The sequence below is a fragment of the Callorhinus ursinus genome, unplaced genomic scaffold, assembly GCF_003265705.2.
Source record: "Callorhinus ursinus isolate GAN/ISIS: 27379988/994484 unplaced genomic scaffold, GSC_fseal_2.0 scaffold57, whole genome shotgun sequence".
Lineage (NCBI taxonomy): Eukaryota > Metazoa > Chordata > Mammalia > Carnivora > Otariidae > Callorhinus > Callorhinus ursinus.
In genome coordinates this window covers 6,595,385-6,609,739 of record NW_027397119.1, presented here as the reverse complement: position 1 = coordinate 6,609,739, position 14,355 = coordinate 6,595,385, and positions in this window count along the sequence as shown.

Sequence of the window (14,355 nt, the reverse complement as noted above, 5' to 3'; positions counted from 1 at the left end):
GTGGGCCATCCCTCAGGCTCAGCTGGCTTTCCTTTGCGTCACCATTTGGTCAGTTCTTATTATGTGCTCGGTACTGTACCTACCTTCCCTCATTAGCATTCTTAACCCTTCTATGTCCTAGGTACTAGTATTTTCACTATTTTACAGATGGGCAAACTGAGGCCCGGAGATACTGAGATCACCCCGGAAGGAAGCATCGAGGCCAGGATCTGACCTCTAGCCTGTCAGTTTTGCTATACTGTGTCTCCTGCACTGGGCCTGAAGTCTCCATGTACTTGGAACACAGAGGGGCCTTGGTGGTATAGCCAGAGTGTCATAGGTGGAGGAAGGCCATCTGACTTGACTGTTGATGTACCGAAATCCGTTCTGCTAGCATTTACAGTCCCTTTATGAATTTTCCAACTGAAATGTACTCTTCCTCAGTGCACAAGTATCCTTGGGCAGACACTGAGGTTACTACAGAGAAGGAAAGCAGGCAGCCCCTGCCTCGCGGGCTTTACTGTCCAGTTCAATGACAAACATGGAAAAAAAAATTGGGGGGGGGCGGACCATGTCGTTACAAACTGAGAAAGGGCTGTGAAGGACATGAGCATGGGTCTGCATGAGGATTAGCAAGGAGGCTGACCTAGCCTGGCAGTTCAGGGGCAGACAGACTGAGGTTAAGGAGGGAGAGCACCGTTAGCTGGATGAAGAGCTGGGAGAGGTGGTGCAGGAGAGGTAACAGCGTGTGTAAATTCCTTAAGTGGGAGGAAGCTTCTGAGTCACTGAATGACAGCGAAGATGGCTGGAGCGGAGAACGAGGAATCCGATAGTGATATGTGGGCAGGGGTAAAACTGCCCACTGCCTCTGTGGCAAAGAAGAAGGCAAACTGTCTCTTTTCGCAGATGACATGATACTTTATGTGGAAAACCCAAAAGACTCCACCCCCAAATTACTAGAACTCATCAGCAATTCAGGAATGTAGCAGGATACAAAAGCAATGCACAGAAATCAGTTGCTTTCTTATACGCTAACAATGCAACTGTAGAAAGAAAAATTAGAGAAACTATTCCATTTACGATAGCAGCAAAAACCATAAGATACCTCGGAATAAACCTAACCAAAGAGGTAAAGGATCTATACTCTAGGAACTACAGAACACTCATGAAAGAAATTGAAGACACAAAAAGATGGAAAAACATTCCATGCTCATGGATCGGAAGAATAAACATTGTTAAAATGTCTATGCTGCCCAGCGCAATCTATACCTTCAATGTTTCTCTTATTTCAGACCCAAGTACCAAGAATCAGCACCCCACACCTCTTAAAGGCGTGTTTTATATTCAATCTCGCAGTTCTGACTTCCAGCCACTAGTGAGCAGCATCTCACTTTGCACCATCAGAGCCTTTTTCTGAAAACTTTAAGGCTTCAATTCACTCCTTTCTCCCAATTGCTCTGATCAGCTGGTCCTCGCCTCCACTGGACAAGGACCAAAAAAAAAAAAAAATCAAGGAACCAGAAGGCATTGTGTAACCAAGGAGTCTTGACCTTTGTGTGCTGTGGACCCCTTTGTCTGGCTAGTGAAACTACGGACCTCTTCTCGAGATGTTTTTAAAGACATAAAATACATAGGACTCTAAAGGAACCCAGTTGCACTGAATACAGTTATCAAAATAGAAAATATATATGTTTGTTTATTGCAACAAATGGCAAGATCTAGCAATAAGTCTAACTACAGTCATTTGGAAGTACTGATGAGCATAAATGGCATTTTGAACTCTTTTCAATAACTGTAATGTGACATAAAAATACCTGTGATTTCAGTTGGTGACAAAACCTCAGGGACTGGGGCACCTGGGTGGCTCAGTCGTTAAGCGTCTGCCTTCGGCTCGGGTCATGATCCCGGGGTCCTGGGATTGAGCCCCGCGTCAGGCTCCCCGCTCTGTGGGGGGCCTGCTTCTCCCTCTCCCACTCCCCCTGCTTGTGTTCCCTCTCTCGCTGTGTCTCTCTCTGTCAAATAAAAATAAAAATAAAAATAAAAAAACCTCAGGGACCGTTAATACCGCAGTGGTTTGTTACCTTTGTAACTGGAGGGAATGTTACATTTCGGTTAGTTGTGTGAAAAATCAAGATATAGTATTTTCTCATCCAAGTTCCCAGACCCCTTCTAAGTTAAGCCCTGGAAAGATAAGCAAAAGGATGGATCATAGAAGAAAGGCAAGAAAAGAAGGTAGATATGGTCTTCCATGAGCATAGCTCAATCACTCAAGAAATGTTTATTGTGTGCAAAACCCCAAGCCAGCGAAGGTCAATAGTTAGTGCATTCAGTAACAAAAGAATGGATGTGAAGCTCTCCTCGTACTTCCTGTGGAGTTTGGTGAAGACAGGAGTAACTAATATGTATTTTGCTTAGCCATTTAAAAGACAGTTAATTTGAGAACCCTTGAAACTTTTTTTTTAAGATTTTATTTATTTGAGACTTAAGTGCTGAATGAAGTATATGGACAAAATGTCTCTTCATTTGTTTTAAGAGGAAGAAACAAGCAGGGTGTGTCTTCAGGAGATTCAGCATCCCGGGGAGACCTCGGACTCTCCCAGAAAGTCCTCTGCTTCAAACAGACGGATGGAAGCTGGCAGACCTGGCTCCCACCACTGGCTGAGCCCTTGGGGTGCCCTGGGCCACCATGTTGTGCCCAACAAGAGCAAACACATTGATCAATCCCATGGCAGCCTGAGTTTCCAGAGCAGCAATCCTTCCTGGAAACCAGACAACACCCTGGGGACAGAGCCCACGGGTGGTTTGAGAAGGATTGACACGAGAGACTGAACCAGGTCCCTGGCTGCCACATGTGGCCCAGAAAGGCTGAAATGGACAAAAGGATCAAGCAGACGCTGCCCGGTCATGCAGGGCTCCAACAGGAACTGCAAATGCTCAAGTTAAATGAGCAGTTCCATCTGGGTGTCTGGGTTGCCAGCTACACTTAGAGGGAAAGAACAGAATTACACTTGACCCAGTTTTAGAGATCATAACAGGAAATGGGTCAGAGTCCCAAGAGGAGGTAAGAAGACCTACCTACCTAAGCAAAAGCATCTGAAAGCAGGTGGGGTTAGTGCTGATTCCTCTTGCAACCCGGCAGCAGTAAACATTGTACTCCAATAGTCCCCGCGTCTCTGGACATTGATCTGAGTCAGATACTAGGGCCAACAAGAGCAGTTTTTATAGGAAGGTCTAGGGAAAGCTATTCCAAGGAAGGAGCCACAAAACCCAAGCCCCAAAATAGAACCAGATTTATGTGGTCAGGGTGGCACGGTACAAACAGCTCGAAGCCCAGGAGTAAAGGTGACCCAGGAAGATGGGGGATGGCATTATGGCAAATGGGCAAGGGTTCAATGCAGCCTGGGTGACTCTAGCCCAGTGCAAGTGTCGGGTGGTGTTTCCCGGCCCGTCCTCACAAGCGGAGGCTCTCAGCACACAGGCACCTTGGAAGCATGAAAAGCATTTCTCATTGGGCATTTCTCATTGACCTCAATGATCACATTTTCTTTTCTTTATTTATTTGTTTATTTATTTATTTGAGAAAGGGAGAGAGCAAAGTGAGTGAGAACACGAGTGGAGGGGAGGGGGGGCAGAGGAGCTCAATGCTGGAGACGCAGGGCTCAATCCCAGGACCCTGAGATCATGACCTGAGCCAAAGGCAGGTGATTAACCAACTGAGCCAGCCAGGCGCCCCAGTGTGAAACAATTTTTTTAAATTTATTCATTCTTTTGCATTTCAGGAGTCCAGACGGCCAGGATCAAGGTGCCAGGAGGGCCATGCTTCCTCTGACGGCTTTAGGGAAGAATCCTTCCTTTCCGCTTCCGGCTTCTGGTGGCTCCCCTGTTCTTTGGCTTATGGCAGCATCACTCTGACCTCCGCTTACCTCCATCCTCACATGTCCTTCTCCATATCTATGTCTTCTCCTCTTCTTATAAGGACATTAGTCACTGGATTTAATTCATAATGATCTCATCCTGGTCCTTAACTAATTCCATGTTTCCAAGTAAGACCATTTTGTAAGGTTCTGGAAAGACATGAATAATTTCGGGGCCACACTATTCAATCCATTATTTCATCTAAAGGGGACTTCCTGAAGACAGACTAAAAGAGCTTCATAGAGGGGCGCCTGGGTGGCTCAGTCGTTAAGCGTCTGCCTTCGGCTCAGGCCGTGATCCCCGGGTCCTGGGATCGAGTCCCACGTTGGGCTTCCTGCTCCGCGGGGAAGCCTGCTTCTCCCTCTCCTACTCCCCCTGCTTGTGTTCCCTCTCTCGCTATGTCTCTCTCTGTCAAATAAATAAATAAAATCTTAAAAAATAAAATAAAATAAAATAAAATAAAATAAAATAAAATAAAATAAAAGAGCTTCATAGAGGATGTCAGACAGATGTTTCCAGGGACTTGGGGACGGACTACCAGACAAACACTAAGACCCAGGCACCACAGACCAGGTCCTGGGGATGACACCCTGATGACAGCAAAAACAGTCCAAGGTAGACATCACATATGCACCAAACCAAACAACAGAGGAAAAGAAAGGGGACATATTTCTGGGTTGGTATAAATAGAAGACAAAGCAATCTAAAATGTCTCCAGGGTTGCCAAATATTCCCTGGGGGCCGAAAGCACCACCAGTTAAGAACCACTGGTGTACATGCCCAGAAGGGAACTGCCGAGTGTGAAGTCTGAGCAGTTTACCTCGATAAGACGTTGTCAGCCTGCTCTCCAAAGTGGGTGTAAAATGTGCATTCTCACCAATGGTACATGAGAGCCCCCATTTCCCCACATACCACAATGCCAAATACTGCTTCAGACTTGAGTCATTTTGACAGTCTGATGGGTGAGACTTGGTATTGATTTTTATTTTAATTAGGATATCCCAGCTTTTACTTTCAAAGATGATAGCAATTACACTGACCTATTTCTCCTCAGAAGTTATGCTGAGCCTTTTTGGAGCAATCCCCAAATCTGCTGGCCCAGCCCTGGAAATCTGGAGCTGGAATCTGCCTGCCAAGCATGAGCAACAGAACTGGTCCTTCACCCCGTTTCAGACCAGCATCCCCAACCAGGAAGGCTGGGGGCAGTCCCCGAAGGGGACACAGCCCTCTGTGCTGGGTTGGGGGGGGGGGAAGGCGAGCACTTTGCATCGTTTCTAGGCTATCTGGGGCAAATGTAGGGATTAGAAGGGGTACAATAGCACCCTTCTTCCTCCTGTGGAAGGGGGAAGGGAGGTGGCCTGTGTTGACCAGCAAAGAAGGGATGGGGAGAAGAGCACCCCAGTGTCCCACCCCGGGTCCACCCTGGAGCAGCTGCTCAGTTACAGTAGTTGTGATGGCATTTGTAACTAGCGGCAGTGGAAGGGTACAGGAGAGGAAGTATCAGGAACAAGAACCTCCGTGACTGTAGGTGAAGGGCAGCATCAAAGCTGAGCCGGCGATGGGCGCCTCAGTGGCTCAGTTGTTAAGCGTCTGCCTTCAGCTCAGGTCACGATCCCGGAGTCCTGGGATCGAGTCCTACATCGGGCTCCCTGCTCGGCAGGGAGGCTGCTTCTCCCTCTCCCACTCCCCCTGCTTGTGTTCCCTTTCTCCCTGTGTCTCTCTCTGTCAAATAAAGAAATAAAATTAAAAAAAAAAAAAAAGCTGAGCCGGCGAGCAGACCCTGGTGAATGCATGGGCATCTCCGCAAGCCCGTCACAAGGCATGAGGCCATGACTCACCAGCACTGGTGAAGGCAGCGGTGAGGATGGTCTGTAAGATCCTCGTGCCCTGCCAAGGACAGAAAGGAAACAGGAAGAGGCCAGCAGCTGTGCTGGTCCAAGCAGGGGCCCACCTCACCTACTGGCTCCCTAGTCACATCATCAGATAATCCTTTCCTTGTCGCGTCGAATAGGATGGGGTCAGGAAGCTTCACGGCAAACCCACAGTCAGTACCACACACCAAGGTTTCATGTGTTAGTGGAGCGACCTTGTTAGACGGTAAATTCTTTAAAAGTAGAGATCGTGTCATATGATTCCTTCACATACCCCACAAGAGTTAGCACAGAGCTGGTTTCCAAGTTTTTCAATAGCACCTGTTGGATCATATTCTTTGGGGCCCAGTGAAAACAGTGACATGAAATGGATTTATCAGCCTATTACCCACCCACCCCCACACACACTGTTTTTCCTTTTCTAAAAATATAAAGTGCTTTCAACTGTGTGACTTCATTTCTTTTCCTAAAATAACTACCCAGTAAGGAGGCAAGTATGATTCTCTCCATTTTACAGATAGGGTAATTGAGACCTACCACTTTTGACTGATTTGGCTCTGGTGACATAGACTCGACACTGAAACCCGGGTCTACTACCTCCCATTGAACCATACCTCAGTGCTGTGCGCTCCTTGCCCTCCTCCCTGTCCCCAACACCCTGCACCACCGAGACGCCCCCCCCCATCATTGCCTTTGCTTTTAACAATGCACAACATCCACAAAGGCCCCCTTCAGACATCAACAGGGCCCAGCAGGTGTTAGAACTGGATGACCACCAGGGGTCTGTGAGCACTGAATTTCCAATCTCTGTTCCCTGAAGAAAATCTGTGTACCAGTGTGTAGTATTTGAGGGGAGGCAAAGTCTGTGGGAGAGACGGGTCTCTGGGTGGCTTCAGGAGAGGGGTTTAAGAAAAACAATCATCTTAACGTTTATGTAGGTGTTAATGTAGGTGTATGGGGAGATGAGCTAGGGCACTCCACAAGTCCATAAAAAAAACAAAAGGACAATGTCAAATCCTATTCAAATGACATGGATTGTCAAAACAGATGCTGTTTTTGTAAAATTTTTGAAAGAGGAATTCAAAGAAAAGTCCTGGAAGAAAAGAGGAATTTTGTCTTGCCAAGACATCTCTCCCTTGCTAAAAATCCATGGGCTAAAAGCAGGACCCTATACTAAGTTTTAGTCTGTGTCTTATATTGACTTATGGATAGGAAATTTTTTTTTAATTTTAGGTAGTTAACATACAGCGCAATATTGCTTTCAGGAGTAGAATTCAGTGATTCATCACTTACATACAACACCCACTGCTCAACACAACAAGTGCTTTCTTTAGTGCCCATCCCCCATCTAGCCCATTCCCCTCCCCACCTCCCTCCAGCAACCCTCAGTTTGTTGTCTATCGTTAAGAATCTCTTATGGCTTGTTTCCCTCTCTCTCTCTCTTTCCCCCTTTCCCTTATGTTAACCTGTTTTCTTTCTTAAATTCCACATGAGTGAGATCATATGATATTTGTCTTTTCTCTGACTGATCTATTTTGCTTAGCAGAATACATGCCAACTCCATCCACGTCATTGCAAATGACAAGGTCTCATTTTTGATGGCCGAGTAATATTCCATTGTATATGTATCTACCACATCTTATTTATCTAGTCATCAGTCAATGGACATCTAGGCTCTCTGCATAATTTGGCTATTGTTGATAATGCTGCTATAAACATCAGGGTTCCTGTGTCCCTTCAAATCTGTATTTTTGTATTGTTTGGGTAAATACCTAGTAGTGTAATTGCTGGATCGAAGGGTAATTCTATTTTTAACTTTTTGAGGACCCTCCAAACTGTTCTCCGGAGTGGCTGTACCAGTTTGCATTCCCACGAACAGTGCATGAGGGTTCCCTTTTCTCCACATCCTTGCCAACACCTGTTGTTTCTCGTGTTGTTAATTTTAGCCATTCTGACAGGTGTAAGGTGGTATCTCATTGTGGTTTTGATTTTTATTTCCCTGATGATGAATGATGCTGGGCATTGTTTCATGCATCTGTTAGCCATCTGGAAGTCCTTTTTGGAAAAGTGTCTATTCATGTCTTCTGCCCATTTCTTACCCGCACTATTTGTTTGTATAGATTTTTGGATAGTAGCCTTATATATAGGAATCTTAAGTGTCCCTAAAATCGAGAGTTCTCCATAGCAGCCAAACCAAGAACGGAGGGCTGAGATTAAATGTGGGAAAGGAATACTCATTCCTTTGTTATCATTACCTGACATAATAGCATCATTCGTAAATTTCCATGTACCAGGTATTTTGTCACAGTAATGCCAGGAGGCAGGTGTTATTATCATTAGCATTTTTCATGGAAGGAAACAGGTTCAGAGAGGTTGAGTAACTGCTCAAGATCCCACAGTCAGTAAGCAGAAGAGGCTGAAGTCAACCCCTGGTCACCTGTCTCTAGCCCTAATCTCCTTTGAATCTATATGTGTGTGTATGTTTGTGTAGGTTGGAATGGGGGAACAAAGTTATTCCAGATACTTTCTCTTACAACACTTATAATGTGTCCTCAGAAAATATGTACTGTATTAGAGCACATGAGGCTGGTGGCCATAGGTACAATATAATGAAGCGATGGTCAATTTGGTTTTAGAGGGTGGGTGAGCGCGCGCAGGCATACAGGAAGAAAACGAAGAGGGCCCAGGGAAAGAACCTGGGGAAATAAATGCCCCCATCTACAGGGACTTTGGAAAGAGGACCAGGAAGGAGTAGAGGTTCAGAAACCCAGAATCTCTAGACTTGCTCAAGAATGGCTGCGTGGGTGTCGGGGAAATAGGGATAGGACGGTAGCTTTAGGGACCCGAGGCACTCGGGCAGCAGGTGGCGGACCGGAGGGCCTCCTGGGCACCGCAGCGACCGGGCCGAGACGCCGCCCAGTGCCTTTCCGCCTCTTGCTGAAAGGCCTCATTCTTTTTTTTTTTCTTTTTAAGATTTTATTTATTTGTTAGAGAGAGCGTGGGCGAGAGAGAGTGAGCGAGAGTACAAACAGGCGGAGTTGCAGGCAGAGGGAAAAGCAGGCTTCCTGCTGAGCAAGGAGCCCCATGCGGGACTCAATCCCAGGAGCCTGGGATCAGGACCCGAGCCGAAAGCAGCCGCTTAACTGGAGTAAGCCACCCAGGCGTCCCTAAAAGGCCTCATTCTACGCAGCCAACCTGCGGAGCAACTGAGCTCGGCAACCACCTAGTACCCCCGCTCCTACTCCCCTTTTTAGAAACTTCTCGGCGGAACCTCGAGCGTCAGGGAAGACTTTGATTGGCCCGTTCTGCTCCCCCGCCAGCCAATCAGCAGCTTGTTGCCAAGGTGGGCCTTCCCAGAGAGAGAAGACGCTGCGGCGCCCGCGGCGTAGCGGAGCGAGGGGGGCAGGAGCGAGCGCGTTTGGTCAAGTTTCAAGGTCCCAGGCAGCTGCTCGGTGGAGGATTGAGGGACGTGGGTGGGTGGCCCAGGGCTCCTCCCTCGGCCCACATCCGGGAGGGAGGGGCCCAGACACCTGCTTGCCCTCACACCCGCAGCCTGCCCTCCCTCCCTCCTCCCCGCGGCTCCACCCTCGCTGGGCAGGTCTGGTTCCGGGCGGCCCGGGTGGGATCCTCCGCTGTCCCGGGCTGAAAGGCATAGCCCCAGGATGAGGACGAGAGAACTGCCTCCGCTGGAAGGTGCAGAAAACACACCCCACCTGACACGGGGAGGGCCAGACTAAGCCACGAAGACGCTCTAACAAAGATGCTGTCTTGCAGCGTGTGCCCCACAGTGACCTAGTGACCGCCCATGTCGGTGACCTTGCAGTTGGGAGGGGCTAAGGAGAGTGACAAAAGCCCTGGGAAGCAGAAGAATCAAATCTCAAACGCCCCAACCCTTTGTATTCGTTATTGCCCGCGTACAATGGGGCTAACCATAATGCCCAAACTGGCACACAGCAAGGGTCTGGACCAGAGGGTCTCAGAGCCTGAGGATCTGGAGCTGTTGGCTCGGCCAGGTGAAGGTGGAAGAGGGGTGCAGGTGGGAAAGAGTGTTACAGAGCAGCACTATAATTTTAGGAAGAGTAAAGACCACATTTGGGTGGTTCAGTTGGTTAAGCAACTGCCTTCGGCTCAGGTCATGATCCTGGAGTCTCGGGATCGAGTCCTGCATCGGGCTCCCTGCTCAGCGGGGAGTCTGCTTCTCCCTCTGACCCTCTTCCCTCTCGTGTTCCCTAGCTCTCATTCTCTCTCTCTCAAATAATAAATAAATAAAATCTTAAAAAAAAAAAAAAGACCACATTTCCAACCATAGCTCGTTACAAATGGGAGAAAGGGTGGAAGCAAATTGTTTCCCTCGCCAAATTCTCCTTTGGCCTGGTACTCAGTTCCCAAATTCCCCGTTTCTCTCAGTTTCCATTGTGTGTGTAGCCTATATAAAGGCCTCCTGGGCTGGTAAGGGTAACAATAATATTTAATAAAACTGTGCTTACTAAGAGCCGGGCACTCTTCTTAGCTCCTCTCATATATTAATTCCCTCAGCAACACAGAATGGGCACTATATCTGATGCTCATTTTAAAGATGAGAAAAACGAGGCTTTGAGAAGTGACTTGCTTGTGGTCACAGAACTAGTAAATGGCAGAGCCTAGGTCGTATGTTTCCACCTAGGGCCCCCATCTGACCTTGCTCTTCATGATGTAGCACTTACTGCAATGTTGTCAGAGAAAAAGGCTGGGATGGGTTGCCTTTTGAAGCAGCATGTGCCCCCAAGAGCAGGAACTCCAATTATTTGCCTTGTCAGTACCTCCACCGGCTCACTGTATGGTCTCGCCATATAAAATGAAACCAGACAGGGCGCCTGGGTGGCTCAGTTGGTTAAGCGACTGCCTTCGGCTCAGGCCACGATCCTGGAGTCCCGGGATCGAGTCCCACATCGGGATCCCTGCTCGGCAGGGAGTCTGCGTCTCCCTCTGACCTCTTCCCCTCTCATGTGCTCTCTCTCTCTCAAATAAATAAATAAAATCTTTAAAAAAAATGAAACCAGATAAAATGGTGAATTTTATAGTATATGAGTTTTACCTCAAAGAAGAAAGAAAGAAAGAAGAAAAGAAAGGGGAGAAAATTCTACCACACATCTGCCCAGCTCTGATCACCACCGTTGAATCAATCTGAACCATCCCTAAGTGCCAGAAGAGAGGTGAAGGGGTGATCCCCACACTTCACAGCTTTGTGTATGTTTCCAAAATGGACCTCACTTAGGGCAGACCAGTGAACTCTGAGGTTGGAGAGTGGGGGGGAGGGGGGAGGACTTTAGGAAGGAAAGGCTGAGCCCCTGCTCCCACCTGGTATAGGGAAAGGCTGCTTGCAGGGCACTTCCGGGGTCCGGAGAGCAATCTCTGATTCACTTCCCACTGGCCCTCCTGTTGCTGCCTGAGCTCTGACCTCTGGCTCAGCACTCCCTACCTCCCCACCCCCATCTTGGCTCACCCTGCACCCGCTTCCCAGCTCCTAGGGCACACCATCTGCCTAGCCTCCCCCTTCCCCAGGGACTTAACTCCTTTTATTGAGACTTTTAAATAATTAAATGCTCCAAAGCCTCCCCCACTCTGATCCCAGTCCCTGGCCTGGGGTGTTATTCAAAGACCAGGAGCTGGGCTGGAGGGCTGCCAACCCCACTGGCTCTATTCAGCTCCTTTCTTTTCCTACTCAGCTGCCGGGCAGCTAATGGGCCTTTTCTCCTGCTCTGGCCCTTCTGCCTGCCAGGCCACAGAAACCAAACAAAAAGCGAGGAACTCTTAAGGGCTTGATGGGGGTGGGGAGAGAGGAAGACACCAGACCCACGTAGAACTGGGAAAGGGATGGGGACAGAGGATGGAGAGAGAGGACCAGAGTGGCTTTTCTGGCTCCCCATCCCTGCGGAGGACTTGGGGCCACTCCCTCCAACCCCAGGGAGCTAGAGGCAGAAGGAGGAGGTGGAGTGGTGTGAAATGGGGAGAGGGCTGGAGGTTGTCAATCACTTGAGCGGTCTGGGGCTTGGGCATCGTCCTCATGCAAATTATCTTAGTGAGTCACTGAAAGTTTGGTCCAGACACAAAGAAGCTGCTTCTCTCACCCGCTGCCTCCCTTCACTGCCCTACAGAAGCCCCCCCCACAGCCAGCCAACCAAACAAAAGGCCTGAGCCCAGCGGTGCATGAAGGAGTGAATGGGCGAGAACCTCCCTGGTGACGTCCCACCAGACAGATGGCAACAGTTGCCAGCCCTCTTTCTTCGGCTCCCAGTCATAAAGAACAGCCCCCATCTCTCCAGAGCCCATCAGCTCCTCAGAGCCGGCCCAAAGACACACGTTGGCGGGGCTGGGGTGGGAGGCTGCCAGGGAGTGGGTGGTGGGGAGGGAGGGGTACTGACGCTGGATGTTTGGCTGGAAAACAAAAAGGTTGTTCAAAGCCCTGGCGCTGGGGCCAGCCTGCCCATCTGTCCTCCTTTGGGGAGGCTCTTCCCCCATGCTCCTCCTCGGCTTCTGGCCAGCTCTGTGCAGAGCCAGGGGCCCCGGTAAAGGAGACCTCAATGTGGGGCAGCAGTGCTGGGCCGCAGTAGTGCTTTGCGCTTTGAGGCTTTGGTGACACAAAAATCCCTTGACTGGGCATTGTTTCGCCTCTTTGGAAATAGGGTTAAGTGGAAAATCCAAGGCCTTGGGGACAGGTGGAGAACAGTGGGGTCTGGGTCCTCCGCCATTAAATAATCAAGTTTGAGTTGTTCTGGAACGGGATCCCGTCAAAATAATCCGCACATGCGCTCACACGTCAGAAGCTCATGGAGAGGAGTGGACCAGGAATCAGAGGACCCGGCTGCACTCAGCTCACCATCTGGTTGTGTAATTCGGGCAGGTCATCCCGGGTGCCGGAATCCCAGTGTCCTCTCTGTCGATTTAGGGTAAAATCGCCTGTCGCTTCTGCCTCGCAGCACCGTGGAAAATAAGCAGATGTGCAATCGAATGTTCTATACACAGGAGAGGCTGTGCGAATATAAGGTTTTACTCTTAATTTCCCCGCACCCATACCACCCAGGAGGTGGGGTAGGCATGGCACTTCCAACATTTTGAAAGTACTTCTTACCTATTCTTCTTTTTTTTTAAGATTTTATTTATTTATTTGAGAGAGAGAGAATGAGAGATAGAGAGCACGAGAGGGAAGAGGGTCAGAGGGAGAAGCAGACTCCCTGCCGAGCAGGGAGCCCGGTGTGGGACTCGATCCCGGGACTCCAGGATCATGACCTGAGCCGAAGGCAGTCACTTAACCAACTGAGCCACCCAGACACCCCTTACCTATTCTTTTGTGAGGCAGTTGAAAGCAGAAAGGTCTAGGGCAACGCAAAGATCTTTTTTTTAATTCCATAAGAATGGAGGCTCCCCAAGATGCCCATCGACAGATGAATGGATAAAGAAGATGTGGTATATATACACAATGGAATATTATGCAGCCATCAAAAGGAATGAGATCTTGCCATTTGCAACGACGTGGATGGAACTGGAGGGTGTTATGCTGAGTGAAATAAGTCAATCAGAGAAAGACATGTATCACATGACCTCACTGATATGAGGAATTCTTAATCTCAGGAAACAAACTGAGTGTTACTGGAGTGGTTGGGGGTGGGAGGGATGGGGTGGCTGGGTGATAGACATTGGGGAGGGTATGTGCTACGGTGAGCACTGTGAATTGTGCAAGACTGTTGAATCACAGATCTGTACTTCTGAAACAAATAACACAACATATTTTAAGAAAAAAGAAAAAGAAGAAGATAACAGGAGAGGAAGAAAAGGGGAGTATGTCAGAGGGGGAGATGAACCATGAGAGATGATGGACTCTGAAAAACAAACTGAGGGTTCTAGAGGGGAGGGGGGAGGGGGATGGGTTATACTGGTGATGGGTATTGAGGAGGGCACGTTCTGCATGGAGCACTGGGTGTTATGAACAAACAATGAATCATGGAACACTGCACCAAAAACTAATGATGTAATATATGGTGATTAACATAACAATAAAAAACATCAAAAAAAAATAAATAACTGTTTGGCAAAGAATAGCCCCCAGGCTATTCTTTTTAGTTTAATTCATTTTAGTTTATTTATTTATTTATTCATTTATTCATTTTAGTTTAACTAGTTCATGTTAATCACATGCATATTATCGTCCCTCTTATAAATTGCTGATGTCTTCATCAAACCATTTTTCAAATCACAGAATTTGCACAAACTTGAGAACTAACTAGAACACTGACTACATTCATACACACAAACTACAAATACATATGCAGTTAGACACATACTAGAAATACATATGCATATATACATTTTAGAGAATACACACCATGAAAGTTGAGTAAGCTCGATCTTAACTCATTTTGTTGGTGTTTGTCCATTGTAATGGAATTGCTTCTTCTTTACCATTTCACACAGGCAAAGAGGCCCACTTCTCCCCACTGCTCCTGACAGTGATGCTTTGTCTGAATGTCTTGTTCTACACCTAAAAAATTATTTAAAGAGCACAAATAGGGGTGCCTGGGTGGCTCAGTTGGTTAAGCGACTGCCTTTAGCTCAG